This window comes from Pinus tabuliformis, chromosome 5_1 (genome assembly GCF_031772625.1).
Source record: "Pinus tabuliformis cultivar Carrire ecotype Pingquan chromosome 5_1, CPIR1, whole genome shotgun sequence".
Taxonomy (NCBI): domain Eukaryota; kingdom Viridiplantae; phylum Streptophyta; class Pinopsida; order Pinales; family Pinaceae; genus Pinus; species Pinus tabuliformis.
The window spans coordinates 560,473,951-560,490,091 of NC_142305.1; positions in this window are offsets into that span (position 1 = coordinate 560,473,951).

Genomic DNA, 16,141 nt, shown 5'->3' on the forward strand with positions numbered 1-16,141 from the left:
AATATTCCTTGCATGCAGAAGGAATATTATTCCTTAAGGATTACACAGTTGGATCAGAGGTTACAGTGAGTGTGATGAGGCCAATTCACACATGTGATATCATTGGACCCCAATCAAAACTGCGCAAGGAAATAGGAGGCTTGGAGGGCTTGAGGAAGATATATTCTATGTCTATTGAGTTTGTGAGCAATATTGTTTGATCGCAGAGAGAGCAGGATAGCTTGAGCGCTGATTCTTTTTGTAACTTGAACAAGATTTCTTTTTGAGAGCAGGATAGCTTGAGGACAAGGAGGAATGGGGCTAGGAAGGGTTGCAGACAGTTAATTTGTTACAATTGCGGAGGACTAGGCACTACGCCTGTGATTGTACCAAACCAATGTGAATATCTTGTTCGTATTGTGCTCAGTTTGATCATGAAATGGTGGATTGTCCTATGTTGATCACACAGATGCACAAGAAAGGGGTACTCTAGCCTCTTCCGACTCAGAATATCCAAATCATGAGGTTTGAACCACACAAAGAAGACCCAAATGTGAACATGGTACTCAAAAGTGGTGTGACCACAGGGGAGGATAAGGGGAAGTAGCCTGAGGTAGATACATGGGTTTGCAAAGCTCCTACAAAGGAACCTGAGTTTGACTAGAACGTGCAAAGGAAATGTTCATGGAAGCTAAGAAGAGCTTCTTGGAGGCCTCCACTTTAGGTAGTAAGGATCAACTAGAGCCAGGGATGGATCCTTCTATGCTTACTACCTTTTTGGAGACATGCATGAAATTGTTGCGCGAGAACAAGGCAGATAAGGGACTACATGAGTTGATCACTAGGTGCATAGGATCAGGGGAACCATGTGTAGTATAGAAACTAGGAAAGCATGTACTGCACACCAGGAGGGAAATGAGATTGATGACACAAATTGGTGAGTACGAAATGGATCAGGTAATCCTAGACTTGGGTTTAGACGTGAATGTGTTAGCAAAGCAAACATGGGAATGCATGGGCATGCCCGTGTTACAGTGGTCCCGTATTCAATTACGAATGGCAAACCAACAGAATATTTTTCACATGGGGAGGTTGCAAGGGGTAACAGTTGATATCGAAGGCGCAAGAACACAGATGGACTTTGAAGTAATAGAGATTTTCGATGACAACAATCCTTATCTTGCATTTCTAGGAATAGACTGGGCCACTGATATGAATGGAGTCATTAACCTGAAGAAGCAGAAGATGATATTCAAGAAAAGGTCCCTACGCATAGTAGTTCTGCTAGACCCAGCTAAAGGAGCTCGCTACACTGAACCAGTGCGCGACGATGAGCTAGATTGTATTTACCAAATAACGACACGAGACCAGGAGTAGGTGAAACCAACTGCAGATGGGAGAATCTCATGGGAGCGTGACAGTTCTTATAATTCAGATTTAGATGAAGAAGTAGAACGCTTACAGAACTAGCTGCACGAAGTGACAACGCTAAATTGCAACATGATGATTAGATCACTGTGTTACGTGACAACAGAGGCAAGGGAATGACCAACCAATGATGGGGTGACAACGATGGATGAATTCCTAGACAAACTTGAATGTGCAGTACCAGAACAACAGCGGTACAGTGGAATGGGCGTTGCATGCAACACCCACATGATGGTGGATTACACATCCGAAGACCATTGGAAACTGGCGCAAATGTAGAAGATAGATGCACTTATGGTTTGGAAGTCCCTAGCATCGAATGAGAGTCGGGCATCCAGGATGGAGCTGTTTGTGCGCCCACTTGTGTCGATGGGTGCAGACGTGTGTTGTGCAAGCACATCCCATACTAAGGATTGAAAATCAAAACCAAATGTGACAATAGGAAAAGCGATGCACACCACAAATATTCCACGATGGAGCATTCAAAAAGCTATGTGGAATCATGAACAGAGTTCACCAGGTGAGACGAACTGACTGGGACCTGCGTGTACCAGCGGTTCGATGGGCCTATAGGGCCATAAGAAAAAACCGGATCACGGAAATGACCCCAACACTAATGAGAAGAGATGAAACCATAAGAGCATAGAAGAATCCCCATACCACAACTCCCACAGCTGGGATAGTACGTAAGGACCCTGGTAAAGGAATTATGTAGTTATAGGAAGCCATCCAGTGAGGGAGCTTGAAACTTCGCGAACTCGATGAAGATTGGGTATGACTGAGAAAGAAGAGCATGACATTGGATGAAGAAATTAGAAAACTAGAAACTGAAGTCATGCAAGCACGCTGTGTCGAAAAACTAAGCATGATGGGACAAGGTCTAGCCAACCATACGACTGCATTAGAAGAAGTTGTGACCCTACTACAATGGTTGTGACCACACCTTACTAGACAAAGTAAACAGGGGAGCGTACCATACAAAGAAGAGTGTGATGCACTAACAGATGTAAGGGTAATTGAGGGTGCCGACGGCCCTGGCTAGTAGGAAAATTAAAGCCTCACACCGGTGGTGCGACCACCTGACTATCCGTAGGAAGCACCATCTCAACGCTCCAAGTAGTTGAAAGAGAGCATGAGACTATAAAAGAGTATGTATGGGAGATGCACGGGACGGAGGTTGCATGTAGGACCGGGATGTCACAGGGGTCACGACTGCACATAAGGGGCTGCCCTGCTACATGGATAAGCTAGGAGATGATCGTTGGTGTCACTGTTCATGACAAGAGGTCCAATTTAAGGCAAAAGGAAGTGGGCAGTGGACAATTAAGACACGAATTAGGAATGGGATTTGGGACGATCTGCCGCCAAGAAAGCGTTAATGGTGTAGAGGTGGGGGGAAGGGTCAAATTCAAATTCAAAGGACACTATAAAACCCCCAGGGCTAGCTCCAAGGCAACACTTGGTTGTTTGAGAATTGAGCAAGTACAGAGCATTGAGTGCCACGTACTCTTACCATCCTCAAGTGTAGACACAATGACAACTATTAGAACAAGAGTGTGATTCGCTGAAGTTACCACGGAGCCCCGTATGGCCCATGAGGAGCCTGGAGTGGTGGAAGCTACGCCAAAAGTTCCAAAATCACCAAGTATGCCGCGGCCACAAAATGATAAGTAAACAATGGGGTCAGTCTGTGTATCCCCAAGAAACCCATGGTTTGGCAAATTGTCAATGGTGGAGAAGAGAAAAGTCATCACCATTGAAACAACAGAGGAGGAGGAAGACTTGTAGGCCCTAATTGCCCAAATTGAAGTGCAAGACGATGAGACGAAGGATCTCTCCCAAAAGAATTCTCCGATGAAGTTACCTCCATATATGCCCCCGTGGAAGGGGAAAGCCAAGGTACCAAAGGACTTGGAGGCCACAAAGAGAGCGCTCTAGACCCTGCTCCTCCCCAATAATATAAGGTTTGAAGGTCCACCGTTGGGATGAGTACCAAATATGAATTTCAAAGATTGGGACCTCGCGGATAGTGAGAAGTTCTCACATTTGGCCACAGAGAAGTTAATAGAGCAGAAATGGTTGCGCAATGTGGAGAAGGCTAGGTTACTCCATTTGTGATGGATACCCCACTACCACCACGCACCTCTCACCATTTTTGTCATTAGGCAGCTGTTGTACCTGGTGCATGATGGGTCTCTCTGGCTGGAGTAGCCGGTTCCCATCACCCCGATCTAATTCAATGAATTTCTCGACTATTGATCAAAGGAAATGACCCCGCGGCCATAGCAGGGAAAAGCAGCGACTTGGCCCTCGCAGAAGCTATGAAGGCCAAGTATAAACTAGAAAAGAGAAAGTCAGGGTATGCAATAGCCAGTATTAAAGACCAAGGGGTGCGTGTAGCCACCCAGCTACTGGCCGACAAGCTAATGAGGAAATGTCGTGTCGATGAAGTACAAAAATCTGTGATTATGTTGGCAGAGCAATGTGCAGAGGGGGTCTAGTTCAACTGGGCACAGTTCCTATGTGATGAATTTTTTATGAACTACAAGTAGGCCCAGGAGCAGGGTAAGACCTTCCACTATGTGTGGTTGCTCTTATCCATCCTGTTGGTTACCGCAGAGCTACCAATGGAAAGTCAATTTCTCGCGACTGAGGGTGACCTGCCCGAAGCCGTGAGGTACACCTTGCAGTGGGCTACAAAAGACACAAATAGGATACGTGAGATAAAGGTGTTCTGGGTGTTCGTTGAGGCGAGCATCTGAACATGGATCAACCACAGGTTGCACTTGTCCCCTACAGTTCATAATAGCTTGCAAAGCGGATATGCATAACCTGTATATCCGGTTGCGCAAGGATCTAGCCTGAACATGGGTGAAGCTTCTGTTCATTGCAACAGATTATGCAACCTTCGTAGTGATGGAGTCATGGCCTTTGGAGTGGCGCACCTCGGACTTGGCGGAAATGGAGAAGATCGCAACACAGTAATGAAAGAAGGACACCAAGTTGCGCCTCGTGCAACTAGCTGAGAGGAAGCACCTGGAACAAGTAGTAGCCACATGGCAAAAGGCAACCGATGCAGCAGCAGTAGAACAGATGACAGAGACTACAATTGCACCAACTAGAGAGGCTGAGGAAGGCCAGGAGATGTCCTTGAGGCAGCAGACCAGGGCAGTGGACAAGGAGGAGGACCACACAGATCCAAGTACAACATCAACACATCTCAAACGGCTACATGACCCAGAGAAAATAGTCCCCAGGGAGAAAGGGAAAGCCACGAAGACATTTGTCGACCTAATCATGCTCACATGAGGTAATCTATTAGATATTAGAAAAACGATTCGGTAAGTCACGGATGACGCGCTCCATTGATTGTGGATGGAGCAGAGCACTATGTTGGGGGCACTTAGTGTGCAGCTACAAGGTTTACAGGTATAGTGCCCCAAAACAGGCACACTAGCCCAGCATGTCGCAGTAGGAACAGATGAGGCCAAACAATCATTGCGCACCCATATGGGTAACACCTTCATCTTTCCCAAAGGTGCATTAGCAACAACAAACAAGGATGACCGAGCTGCGATGAGCAACATGATATGCGTTAGGTTGAACTTGGTTGCCCTGATGCATGAAATATTGTACCAGCTTTAGGATGGGGTCATCGCCAAACTCTGCGCCTGGGAAGGCCAAGCGGTCTAGGTCCTACATGAGTAGAAAATCAACATGGACCAGCTTAGCATCCAAAGGGATGAGTTGGTGGTAGGCTAGCGGTTTGGAGCAAGCCGTAGAGGATGCATGCATGAGCGTTTTAGAGTTGGTCGTGCTGGCAGAGCTACCAGCAACAAAATGGGTCCATAGATTGATGGCGTGGTCCATGAGGCTTGGGGGGAAACCTCAAAGGTTTAGTTGGAGCTAAACCTGCAAATTGTCGAGCTGCAATTAAAGGCACAGCCCTCCACACCCCCAGAAGTCAAAGAGCAATGTGCCCATGCTATCCAAATGGGGTTGGAACAAATTGGTCAGGCGACACAGGGGTGCACCGAAATGTTGGAACAAGCACTAACCATACTTATGCACCTGCAGGAAGACCCAAATCTACAGTGCCTAGAGACAGAGGTGCGTGAGTTGTAGCAGGAGTATGACAGTGTCTGGGGCACCATGCAGACGGCTTCCCTTACTCAAAGACTCACTAGACTACAATAGGTAAGGGCACTGAAGGACCGACTAGATGCTGCACACCAAAAGGAAGCCCTGCTTAATGCACACATCCAGCCATGGATCGATGAAGCATTCATAGTCACAACTACCATTAAAGGGAAGTGAAGTTGACACAGATGTAGGAACTATATACGGTTGGACAGGAATGTGACCCTACTCACGAAAGTTCAGAGATACACGTGAAACAAGTACAACAGGTGGTAGAATAGTGTGTTGCGGACACCCAAGCTGCGCATGACCTACTGTGTGGACTTCACGCAAAGATCACTGCACCAGAAGAGTGACTCGAGACGGGTCACAATGATTATGTTGGGGGCCTGTTGGGTAGCGGATCCCCCCATAGCATGTTTTTGGGGCTTGAAGCCCGAATTTTGGTCAAGTGTAATTTAAAGACCCCAAGAAATGTGGGCGCGGAGTGTGAGAGTCTAGGGTTGTCCGCCCCCAGATAATGTAATTTAATGTAGAGTGTGCCAACCTACCCATGGTCCATGGACCATAGGATTGTATAAATACAGTGAGGCTCTAAGTGTAAAGTCAGTCTTAGTTTGACAAGGAACAGATAGATGTGAAGGCATGGTTAGTTTAAGTGTCGTAGTAGTAGGTAGAGGCTCTATAGCTAAGTGCACAGAGGGCTAGTAGAGTCCACACCTGAGTGTGCAGACCCCTGTAGCTTAGTGTGCAGGGCAGAGTCGGGTCTGTAACTAAATTTGAGTGTTAATAAAGATAATATTAGTTCAAAATATTGTGCATCTGGTTGTAGACCTGTATTTCTATGTTCTGGTTATTCTTAATGAATTTATATTATTTTCAAGTACGCGTGCTAATCTGAAAGCTGAAAAAGTAATAAGAATATTGGGTCCACAAAAACTAATTTAAGCACTAATATAATAGTAAGGATCGGATTGGATCGGAATAATAAGAAGGTGCGCATGGGTTGAAAAGAATAGGAAGCTACGAGGAGCAGTGCAGTATGCAGATTAGGATCGCGAACCTCCAGAACCCTCATCAAGACATCCCTAGGGTGCAGAAACCTGGTTCTAGCACCCTTCCATACTACTTCGGGTGAGACCTCAGTCCGTGCTTTGCGGACTGTTGCCGAAAGGGCCAATAGTACTAGGATTTTCTTGGCTAAACTCACTGCTGAACCTGGGTCAGGCCCCATGTAGCCAACAAGAAAAACTTGAGAAAATTTCAAAATTCACCAAAATTCCTCAACAAAGTCACAACCTTGGCCCAGTACTTGCCTGATGAATTCATATTTTACAACATAAGGCTTCAACCAAGACTTGTCCAACACTTGGAGCTTGTCATGATTATCTATTTCTAGCCACCTTGATGGTTGTTGAGTAAGTATGAAAAGTTGTAACTCCTCCATATCTCTCCTGTCCATCCTTGCAGAGAGGCACCATTCAAATGAAGAGGATGTATTATAATTGAAACACAAGAACAATGTCGAATAGTTTCCATGATATATTTCAAAACATCCTAAGTTAGTAGTAGCTAGAACTATCTGTGAAAATGAGATGTTGGTTCCTTTTTTCTAACTCTCTTATCTAACATTAGCTTTCTCACATTGACTACATCATCCCATAGAAGTAGCATAGATGTTTGACAATATCACATATGCTCCATTCAAATGTCTCAAGTGGCTGAGGAGGTAAACTATGCATGCATGATGCTCGACTCTAGGCTTCACCTCAAACTTTCTACTATTTTAATCGAAATGATGCTAGCCTTCATCTACTAGTCCTATATGGATGCAGGCATATAAAATAACAATGAAGCTGATATGGCCTACCTTAATACCTACTTCTTTTATTTCATAAAAATTTTAGGGTATCTTCCTCATGCCCATCCTTTCAATACCCACACTGCAAAGCCACTAAGTCAGTACATGAAGGAAAAATAATTTCTATGGTAATAAAGTTAGTATTCACCCCTACAACTTGCATTCAACTAGAGAGTTTCAAGGATTCAACAGAATGACCAAATTGGGTATATAACTTAATGACCACATTAATTACATCTATTGATTCCTGTCATTTTGAAGTTGATAAAAGAGTCCCAACACCTCATTACAATATCCATTCAATGCAGGTAACAAGAAATTATTGCATTCCATGATATTAGATCCCTCTTTGGTATTTTGAAAAACACTTCATATGCATCATCCTTTCTTTTTATTGTTGCAGCGCTGCCAATTCTACATAGGAAGTGAGAGAACTAGAAATATTGACTGAATTGGATTTCACTCCAATCAACTGCATTTTAGAAAATATCTCACTACACTATTTTCTCAACTATTCTACTCATACTTCGATATCATCGCGCTCAAAATTATCACATCAAGTTTCAACATTCCAACTCCATTTCATCAAGTAGCTTTCCCACCTCTTCACAATTTCTAATTTCAAAATATCCTGTAGTCGTGGTGTTCCATGTAACTATGGATTTTCCTACCCTACTACAGGGCTGCAATCTCAGAGAAAAACTTAAGGACAATTGGAAATGTGTGTCTCCACTTATTCCTCCCCATCGCATTTGGTAATACAGCCTAAGGGTTTCCTAGCAGTGTCCATCCTTGACACAACCTCTGAAAATAAAATTCCATGTGAACACATTTTGATTGGGAATTTTGCCAAACACTTGGCGTGTGCCATTCATACTTCCATAATAAGAATACATGCAGACAAGATTAGCTACCAACAAAACACTCTGGGTTAATACTCCTATGACGAGCATCTAGGCATGGAATTTATGGCCTTCTGATGGGGTTTTCATGTTGATACATTCCTACAAAAAGAAGTAACAACCATTTAAGTCAATGGTGTATGTTTCATTGACACCCTGAAAGTCCGCCTTTATATGAGAAGAAGGCATCCTTGTAATCATGGAGGTATTCATCATTGTAGTTGTTGTTGTAGTGAATGGTGTTATGGTTTGTTGTTTGTATTCAAGTTCAGCAGGAGTTGGAAAAATTACTATAGAAAATTCTTCCGCGAGTGAGAAAAGGGCCTCAGCAGAATCAGATTTAGATATTTGAAAAACATAGGCATATGATAAAACACCAACACACTCAGAGAAATGGATGAGTGAGGGAAATTAGGACATGCCAAAGTCTTCAAAGAGAATTGAAACAAAGAGGGATAAAAGAAAGCTAAGAAAAAGTGATTATCTCAATCTACTAAATTAAAATATGATATGTTCAGAAGGTACCTCCTTGTTCATATAGGACCGACAATTAAGCAAGAGGTAGATAGCCTAATCAAGAAACCCATTTTCAGTGATGAAAGTAAAAAATGTGTGTCAAACCTTATGTGAAAGGAAATGGTGATGTAACCATGTTGTTGGAGGAAATTACAAAAGGGTTGATCTTAATGAACATGATAAAGATAAGGGCAATTCATAATTGGCGATACTTTTTTTCTGGCTAGTTGAATAATCTGTTATTTTAGATTCTAGAATCATGTTAGCTAGGTGAAAAATTCCATGTTATACTCACTATGTAGTGATCTTCTATCTGATTCTCAAAGTATCAAATATATGGCTGATAATATATGCCCATAATATCAAGTATAGCCAAAAAAATATCCTGTATGGAAAGTATAAATAAAATATTATTTAGGAGGAGCATTGCTCCCAAATTACAAGGGGGTTACACTTCAAGAGATTATAGAGAAAATTTCCAAATACTAAGACTAAGAAGTGTGACACTATGTTAAATGAGTTTTCATGTTTTATATCTCTACTAGTTTACTCGTGATCATGTAGCCCTCTAATTTGGGATGATGCGCTTAATAACATTAATCATTATATTAGGTTAGGATCACCACAAACTGGACAAAGCTCACATTCAATTTTAGAACCATGTATCGACTCATGGATGAGGAAAATTGGATTAAAGAAGATTAAAGCTTATTTACATACAATAATTCAAATTAAGATGTTTGCTTTTCACTTTACAAAATAGAGGGAAAATATGATAAAAAGGACTAGCCACTCCCTGTATTCATTGTTACTTAAGGAATGTTTTACAGATTCAGTACGAAGCATAGACATCTCTACTCACTCTAGGAAAAAGCAGGAATTAGTTCATAAGGTGATTTAAGTTGATGTCTTGCATTGGTAAATTTCCTTAAATTTTTGCTGAATAGGGGGTCATCTTGAAATTCAAAGAGATGATATCTTGTCTTTTGTGACTCAAAGAAGGCTCATTTTCTAGGTCAATCAGTATTGTCAAAGTTGTGTTTTTCTCTTGGGGCCTAAAATCTAGTAGATTGGCTCAACTTATTTCATTGATATGTGCAGGGGAATTTATTGCAATGGAAATCATGGAACTCAAAGATATTATAATTGCACCCAAAGGGATGAAATTGATAATTGCTCCCTTTGGTGCTATTTGTGTTGTGTTGTTTACTGCTCCAACCTCACCGACAACACAAGTAGGCTTTAAACATTTATGATCCATTTTTCTATTTTGAGCAATATCTCAAAAAAAGTAGAAATCACATTTCCAGGAGTGATATGGTTCAACTCAGACTTAAACACCATCTCTAAAATTGCTATAAACATACTAAATTGGTCATTTAAAATCAGTACTATATTAAACTATCTGATATGGGAAATAGACAATGAGACCTCTTTTTTAGCATTTTGTAAATTTGAGAACATTGATTTTGAACTTCATATGCAGAAATACAATATGTGTGTTTCTCATATTGGTTGTGCAGCACTTGAAGTGATTTCGTTAGCCTTTTTGGGCCCAGGTTGGGTTGCTCGGAGTGTTTCCTTAGCTAGATATGTGGCATTGATGATATATTTTGGTTCTTTCCATCCTCCTGGTGTGTTTCCATTCATTTATCCCATTCTTGAAAATTGTATGTATATAATATCACATTACTTGGAATCAATTTCACTTAAGCCTCAAACCTGTTGTTGCATTTTCAAACAAATTTGAGTCAATTTGTTGTAATTTCAATTTGATGTTGGGCCTGTGAAACAAAGTTGATTTGATATCTTTATAAATATCTAAAGTTTGGAGAATTGTTTGTAGTTGCTAGACTAACTATACTTTTCATTGATGGACAAAAGTTTCAACACCTACAATGGAGGTACTTCGTATTTCTTGCAGTAGCAGACTACATTCTATTATATTTGATGGTAAGTCTTGCCCTATCTTGAATGATTTCATTAACTCTATCAATAGTGATTCTCGTGTTGTTTCCACACTAGTGTAGATTTATCTTAACTAAATATATATTAAGCATTAAGAGAACTAAAAAAGAAACCAAGGTGTAAATTTCTCCATGCTTAAATAAACATAGTTGTTAAGATGTACTTATAAAAATCTATAAGACCATAACTTGGAGTCTCCAAATAATCCCTACTTTGTTTGAAAGTTGTTTTCACAAAAATGATGTACACAAATAGATTTCTAATGTTTCAAAATAATTTATTATTTTCAAACTCACATATTATTTATTTCTATAAATTAATGTTCAAAACAAAAGCATGGACCCATTGTCTTTTTGATTAGCTGCAAGTTGTAGACCTTTTTCGGTAAGTGTTGTGGGCTTCTAAAATGTATGGAAGTAGAACTTACTGCATTGTATGAATCATTTCCATCTACAACAGGATGTTTCACTACCAAACTACATGCACATCATTAGATTTATCTACCCTGAACTGTATTAAGGACTCCAAAGTCACTACTTGAATAACATCTTGAGCTTTAGAATATTCTAGTTAAGAGATCTTAAATATTTTAATTTGAAATGTTTCTCTAAACTATACTAATTTGGTTTTGTTCTGCAGCAAGAGTTGGTGAATTTCTTGAAAAAAATTACAAGTTCTTAAGAGTTGATGTAATTCGAAAAGCTGGTATCTCCCTTGCCAAAAAAAGGGTTATAGGTCACAAAAGTACCAAAGTTTTGCCTGTAAGTGAATAGTTCTTTAGCAAAAATAAAAAATGGAAAATGCACCACAACTATGTTCATGGAGTGCCTTTTGATGTCTATTTCAGCAAGGTAAAGCATCTCTTGCGCCCTTCTCATTAAATCTGTAGTGGAAGGTGAAATTGCTTTATGAACTTTTTTGTTGCAATTTTAATGTAAGAAATTGTTACATGCACGTTGTCATTTGTTTGGAAATATTTAGAATTGGTTGTTGAGGTTGTTCTAGGAACCAATGTATATCTGCATGTAAGAGAAAACCTGGAATTAAAAATGTAAAATAATTACTTTTCACAGTTTCCAGGTTTAAATGGTTCAAATATTGTCCTTGAAGATGCTTGTAAGCATAAATCTTGGTTTGTAATTTTATGTCGATCCCTAAACTTAATGGCTAAATGTTCATATCAAAATAAGCTTTGTTGTAAGATTGTGTGTATCTATAATTTCTAGAGAGATTAATTCTCTGTGAAACCATGATGGAATACCATTTTGAGCTAGTAGATTAGGGAACATGTACTGGTCAACTGTGCATGAAAACAACAAATTTGCAATGTTCAAAATATTCGGTTTCAAACAATTAATGCAGAATAGGGTAGGGGAGGGTGGTGGAGGGTGTGGGTAGGAGATGAGGGTGGCGAAGGAGGATGAGGTGACGTTCAGTGGAGCCCATCAAGTGATGGGAGGAGGAGGGGTCACCCGAATCGAGTCACTGATGCCGGGGGAGCTATCACCTCAGCTTTGCTCCTTCCCTATAATACCCCACTCCATTATAAGTTACATGTTTCCCTAGTCATTGTCTCTACCTGACTTTTCTTTTTTATTTTTTTAGTGGTTCATGGTCCCTCAAGATCTGTGTTACATTTACATAGAAATTTAGATATCATTCAGATATCTAAAATTTTTACTTTTTTATTTGAATTTTTATGTGATAAAGGAAAGATAGAGGTCCCAATTATAAAAAGTCACCCATCAACAACAACATTTAGATTTTTTTTCACTCAAACTATAACATATTGCATAGATCTGTCTTCATCAATTCTCTTCCTCCATATGCTATTTCATTTACAATGTTTCTTTTGTAACATCTGGTGCAATTGATAGTTATAGGTCATTTATAGGCTATAAATGTCTTCAAAGTTTCACTTCTAATTGAATATTCAACTAAACATATTGAGTTTTTATACGTAACTATTTTTCCCTCTAACCCACTTTTCATAACTTCCATAACCATTAGGTAGGAACGTGCAATGATAATGCTATTTTCTTTGTTTAGTTAAAGATATGCCAAGACTTTTCTAAATTTTCTAATTTATTAAAAGTTGTAGAATTTACAATTTATAAAGTTTCAAGGTCTAATTTTTTAAATTCTAATTCTTTAAAAGGTGTTAGCTCAATGGAAGTGTGCCTGCTTTACAAGGAGGAGGTTGGTGGTTCGATTCCATCACACCATGATATTGATATGGAATGTTGACGATTATTTTTTGGTGATAGAGGCTCTTTTTTCCATCACCAATGAGCTTATGGTAACATTTTTCGAACCTCGCCATAATATGAAATGGTGAAGGTCAACGAATGCCACCATATACACATCAATAGTGATGGTGATGAAAGGTTCATCACCATAAATTATTGTTGTTGATATGAAATGGTGACGACCACTATCTGTCATTATAATCATTATTTGTGATGAACCTTGAATGTCACCAATGAGCTTATCATGACATTTTTTAACCCTAACCAAAATATTAAATGGTGATGATCAACGAACATCGCCAAATATATGAACAAATAGTGATGACCATTAAAGGTCCATCACAATAAATCGTTGTTGTACATATGAAATGGTGATGGTAACTATCCATCATTATAATGATTATTCGTGACAAACCTTGAATGTCACAAAAACACCAATACTTTTGGCGACACCATCTTTGGTGATGTTCAATTTTTTTGTGACCAAGGCTAAAGTCTGTCACCATTGCTCATATGAAATGGTGACGGTCACTATCCATCATTATAAATCATTATTGGTGGTGGACCTTGAACATCACCACAACACCTATACTTTTGATGACGCCACCTTTAGTGACGTTCAGTGTTTGGTGACGAAGACTCTTTTGACCATCACAATGGGCTTATGGTGAAATTTTTCGCCACTCACCAATATCTTTTTTTCTTGTAGTGAGAAGCCAACTAGCTTGAAGGTCAAAGAAAGTGTCGGGTCATAGGCAAGGTCAGATTGTTGATATGATTAGAACTTGGATTGTGCTAGATCTGGTTGACTTTGAAATCATTGTCAAGCACCATATGTTGGTCACACCATGGATCGCCAATACTGGTTCAGGAGAAGTATTCATTGCTCCATGGGAAATGTGGAGAAGTGAGACATACAAGATATATGTGTGCAATGTACTATACCCAGGGAAATCCTATGTAGGGCTACGAGGATACACCAACAACCTAGGTCATGGATTCACAGGCTTCGAATCAGGAATGCATCACCAACTCTCTCATGATGAGATGAGGTTAGGCATTACAACTTATCAATGGAGGATCAATTGACTCAAACCTGGGCGTAACCCTAAAAGGGCACAAGCAAGTCTCTAAACTAGTAGTGGTGGTTGAGAGAACATTTATAGGGACTGTGACAACAACAAATTGATGACAAACCTATGGGCATTAGTTAGGCACTCAGAAGGGCAGAGGCATCTAAATTTGGGCCTTGGGCTCTCTTACAATGTCAGTCAAGCTAAGGAATGACTCTCCAATGTTCATTTCCATTAATATAAACATGATTATGTAACATGAAGAGGTGTGATTTTTGGGATTCATATTCCAAGGTTTTTTATTATTCTAACTCTTCAATTTTTCTCTTATTTACATAATTAGAAATTTCTCACCGGAATAGTAAAGATTAGTTGTCTAACACCTACAATTTACTAAAAAACTAGATTTTTTTAATAATGTTAAGACCTTTTAATTTGCACTAATAGAAGGCCTTGTAATTTCAAGGATATAAAGACTTTCATTATATATATATATGTGTGTGTGTGTGTGTGTGTGTGTGTGTGAGAGATCTTAAATTTAAAAATCAAAATGCATAAGAAAATTATATCCTCTATAGCTTTACATATTTTTGTGGCAAGATTCCATTATTTAGTTATTTAAACATTATAGTAACATGTATGCATTATATTTTGCATGAAAAATAATATATTAATAACAAGAAACTCAAAATTAACATATTTAGGTTATACATTAAAAGAGATAATTCATTCGTCTATTTTTATATTTTTACAATATTTCCAAACTCAACATATAAGTAATTCTAATAATTTCTCGAGATTAATAGATTGAATTTTTTCTAAATTTATATTAATACTACTTCTAATATAAAACCATCATTAATAAATTTATACTCGCAATAAATTAAAATACAAAAATAATAATAATAATTATCAAAACTTAACAAATAAAAAAATTAAAAATTAATTACACGCACATCAAAAATATAAATAAATGTCATTTAACAAAGAATCCATTCTGTATAGCAACTTCACAACTAGAACATGCCTTAAACACAGGTTATTGAAGTTAAGAAATATAATATTTGATCCACAGATATTTAAGACAATGATACTAACCCGCCCACTAACATGTTCACCATAAACGAAAGATATAATGAGAATTTCATTTACCAATCAACGCACCCATAAATATAAAACCCACTCTGGTAAGCTACACACCGAAAAGTATAAATCGTCATGCATGTCGACATTGGAGAAGCACGGATCCTTCGTACACAAGCAATATTGGTTCATGTGACTACATGTTGACACTGAAAACATGTGGATTTTAACCACTCCACTATAACTCTTAGGAACTTACATATATGTTGTTTACAATTATAAGTGAATTAAGGATTTGAACCTCGAATTTTTTTTACATAAATTTCATTTTCACAATTATGACTAATGAAACGGTTCCAAAACTAAAGAAAGATATATTCTTTTATTTAAGAGTAATAAACAAAATTACACTAAATATATAATATATAAATTTAATAATAAATTTTGCAAAAAAATTACTATATAGATAATAAAAACTATTTTAATCATAGAAATCAATCAATTTATCAAAATATGGTAAGGTTTATATGGGAAAAATAAATTTTTAATAATATGATTTTGATTTATTATTAAATAAGAAACAATAGTTATAAGTGAAAATAAGATTAAGTGATTAATATTTTAAAATTCTAAAATTTCATATTATAAATTTTAATTTTTTAAATTGAAAATCTCTTTCATAATCTTAGATTTCATGTTTATTCCTTATATCCAAAATCATTTGTACATAAATAAAAAGTGAAAATTAATTGAAAATTATCATTATAGATTACATAGATAAACGTCATTATAGATTACATTACATAGATTAAAAAACTAGTAGTCATAATGTACGCTAGACTTCCCTTAATAATGTTTAGTTGATATAGTGGAGTAGAATCATTAAATAAAGTTAGAGGTAATTGTCATTCTTTAAAAAATGACAAATGGCCATCGTGTATT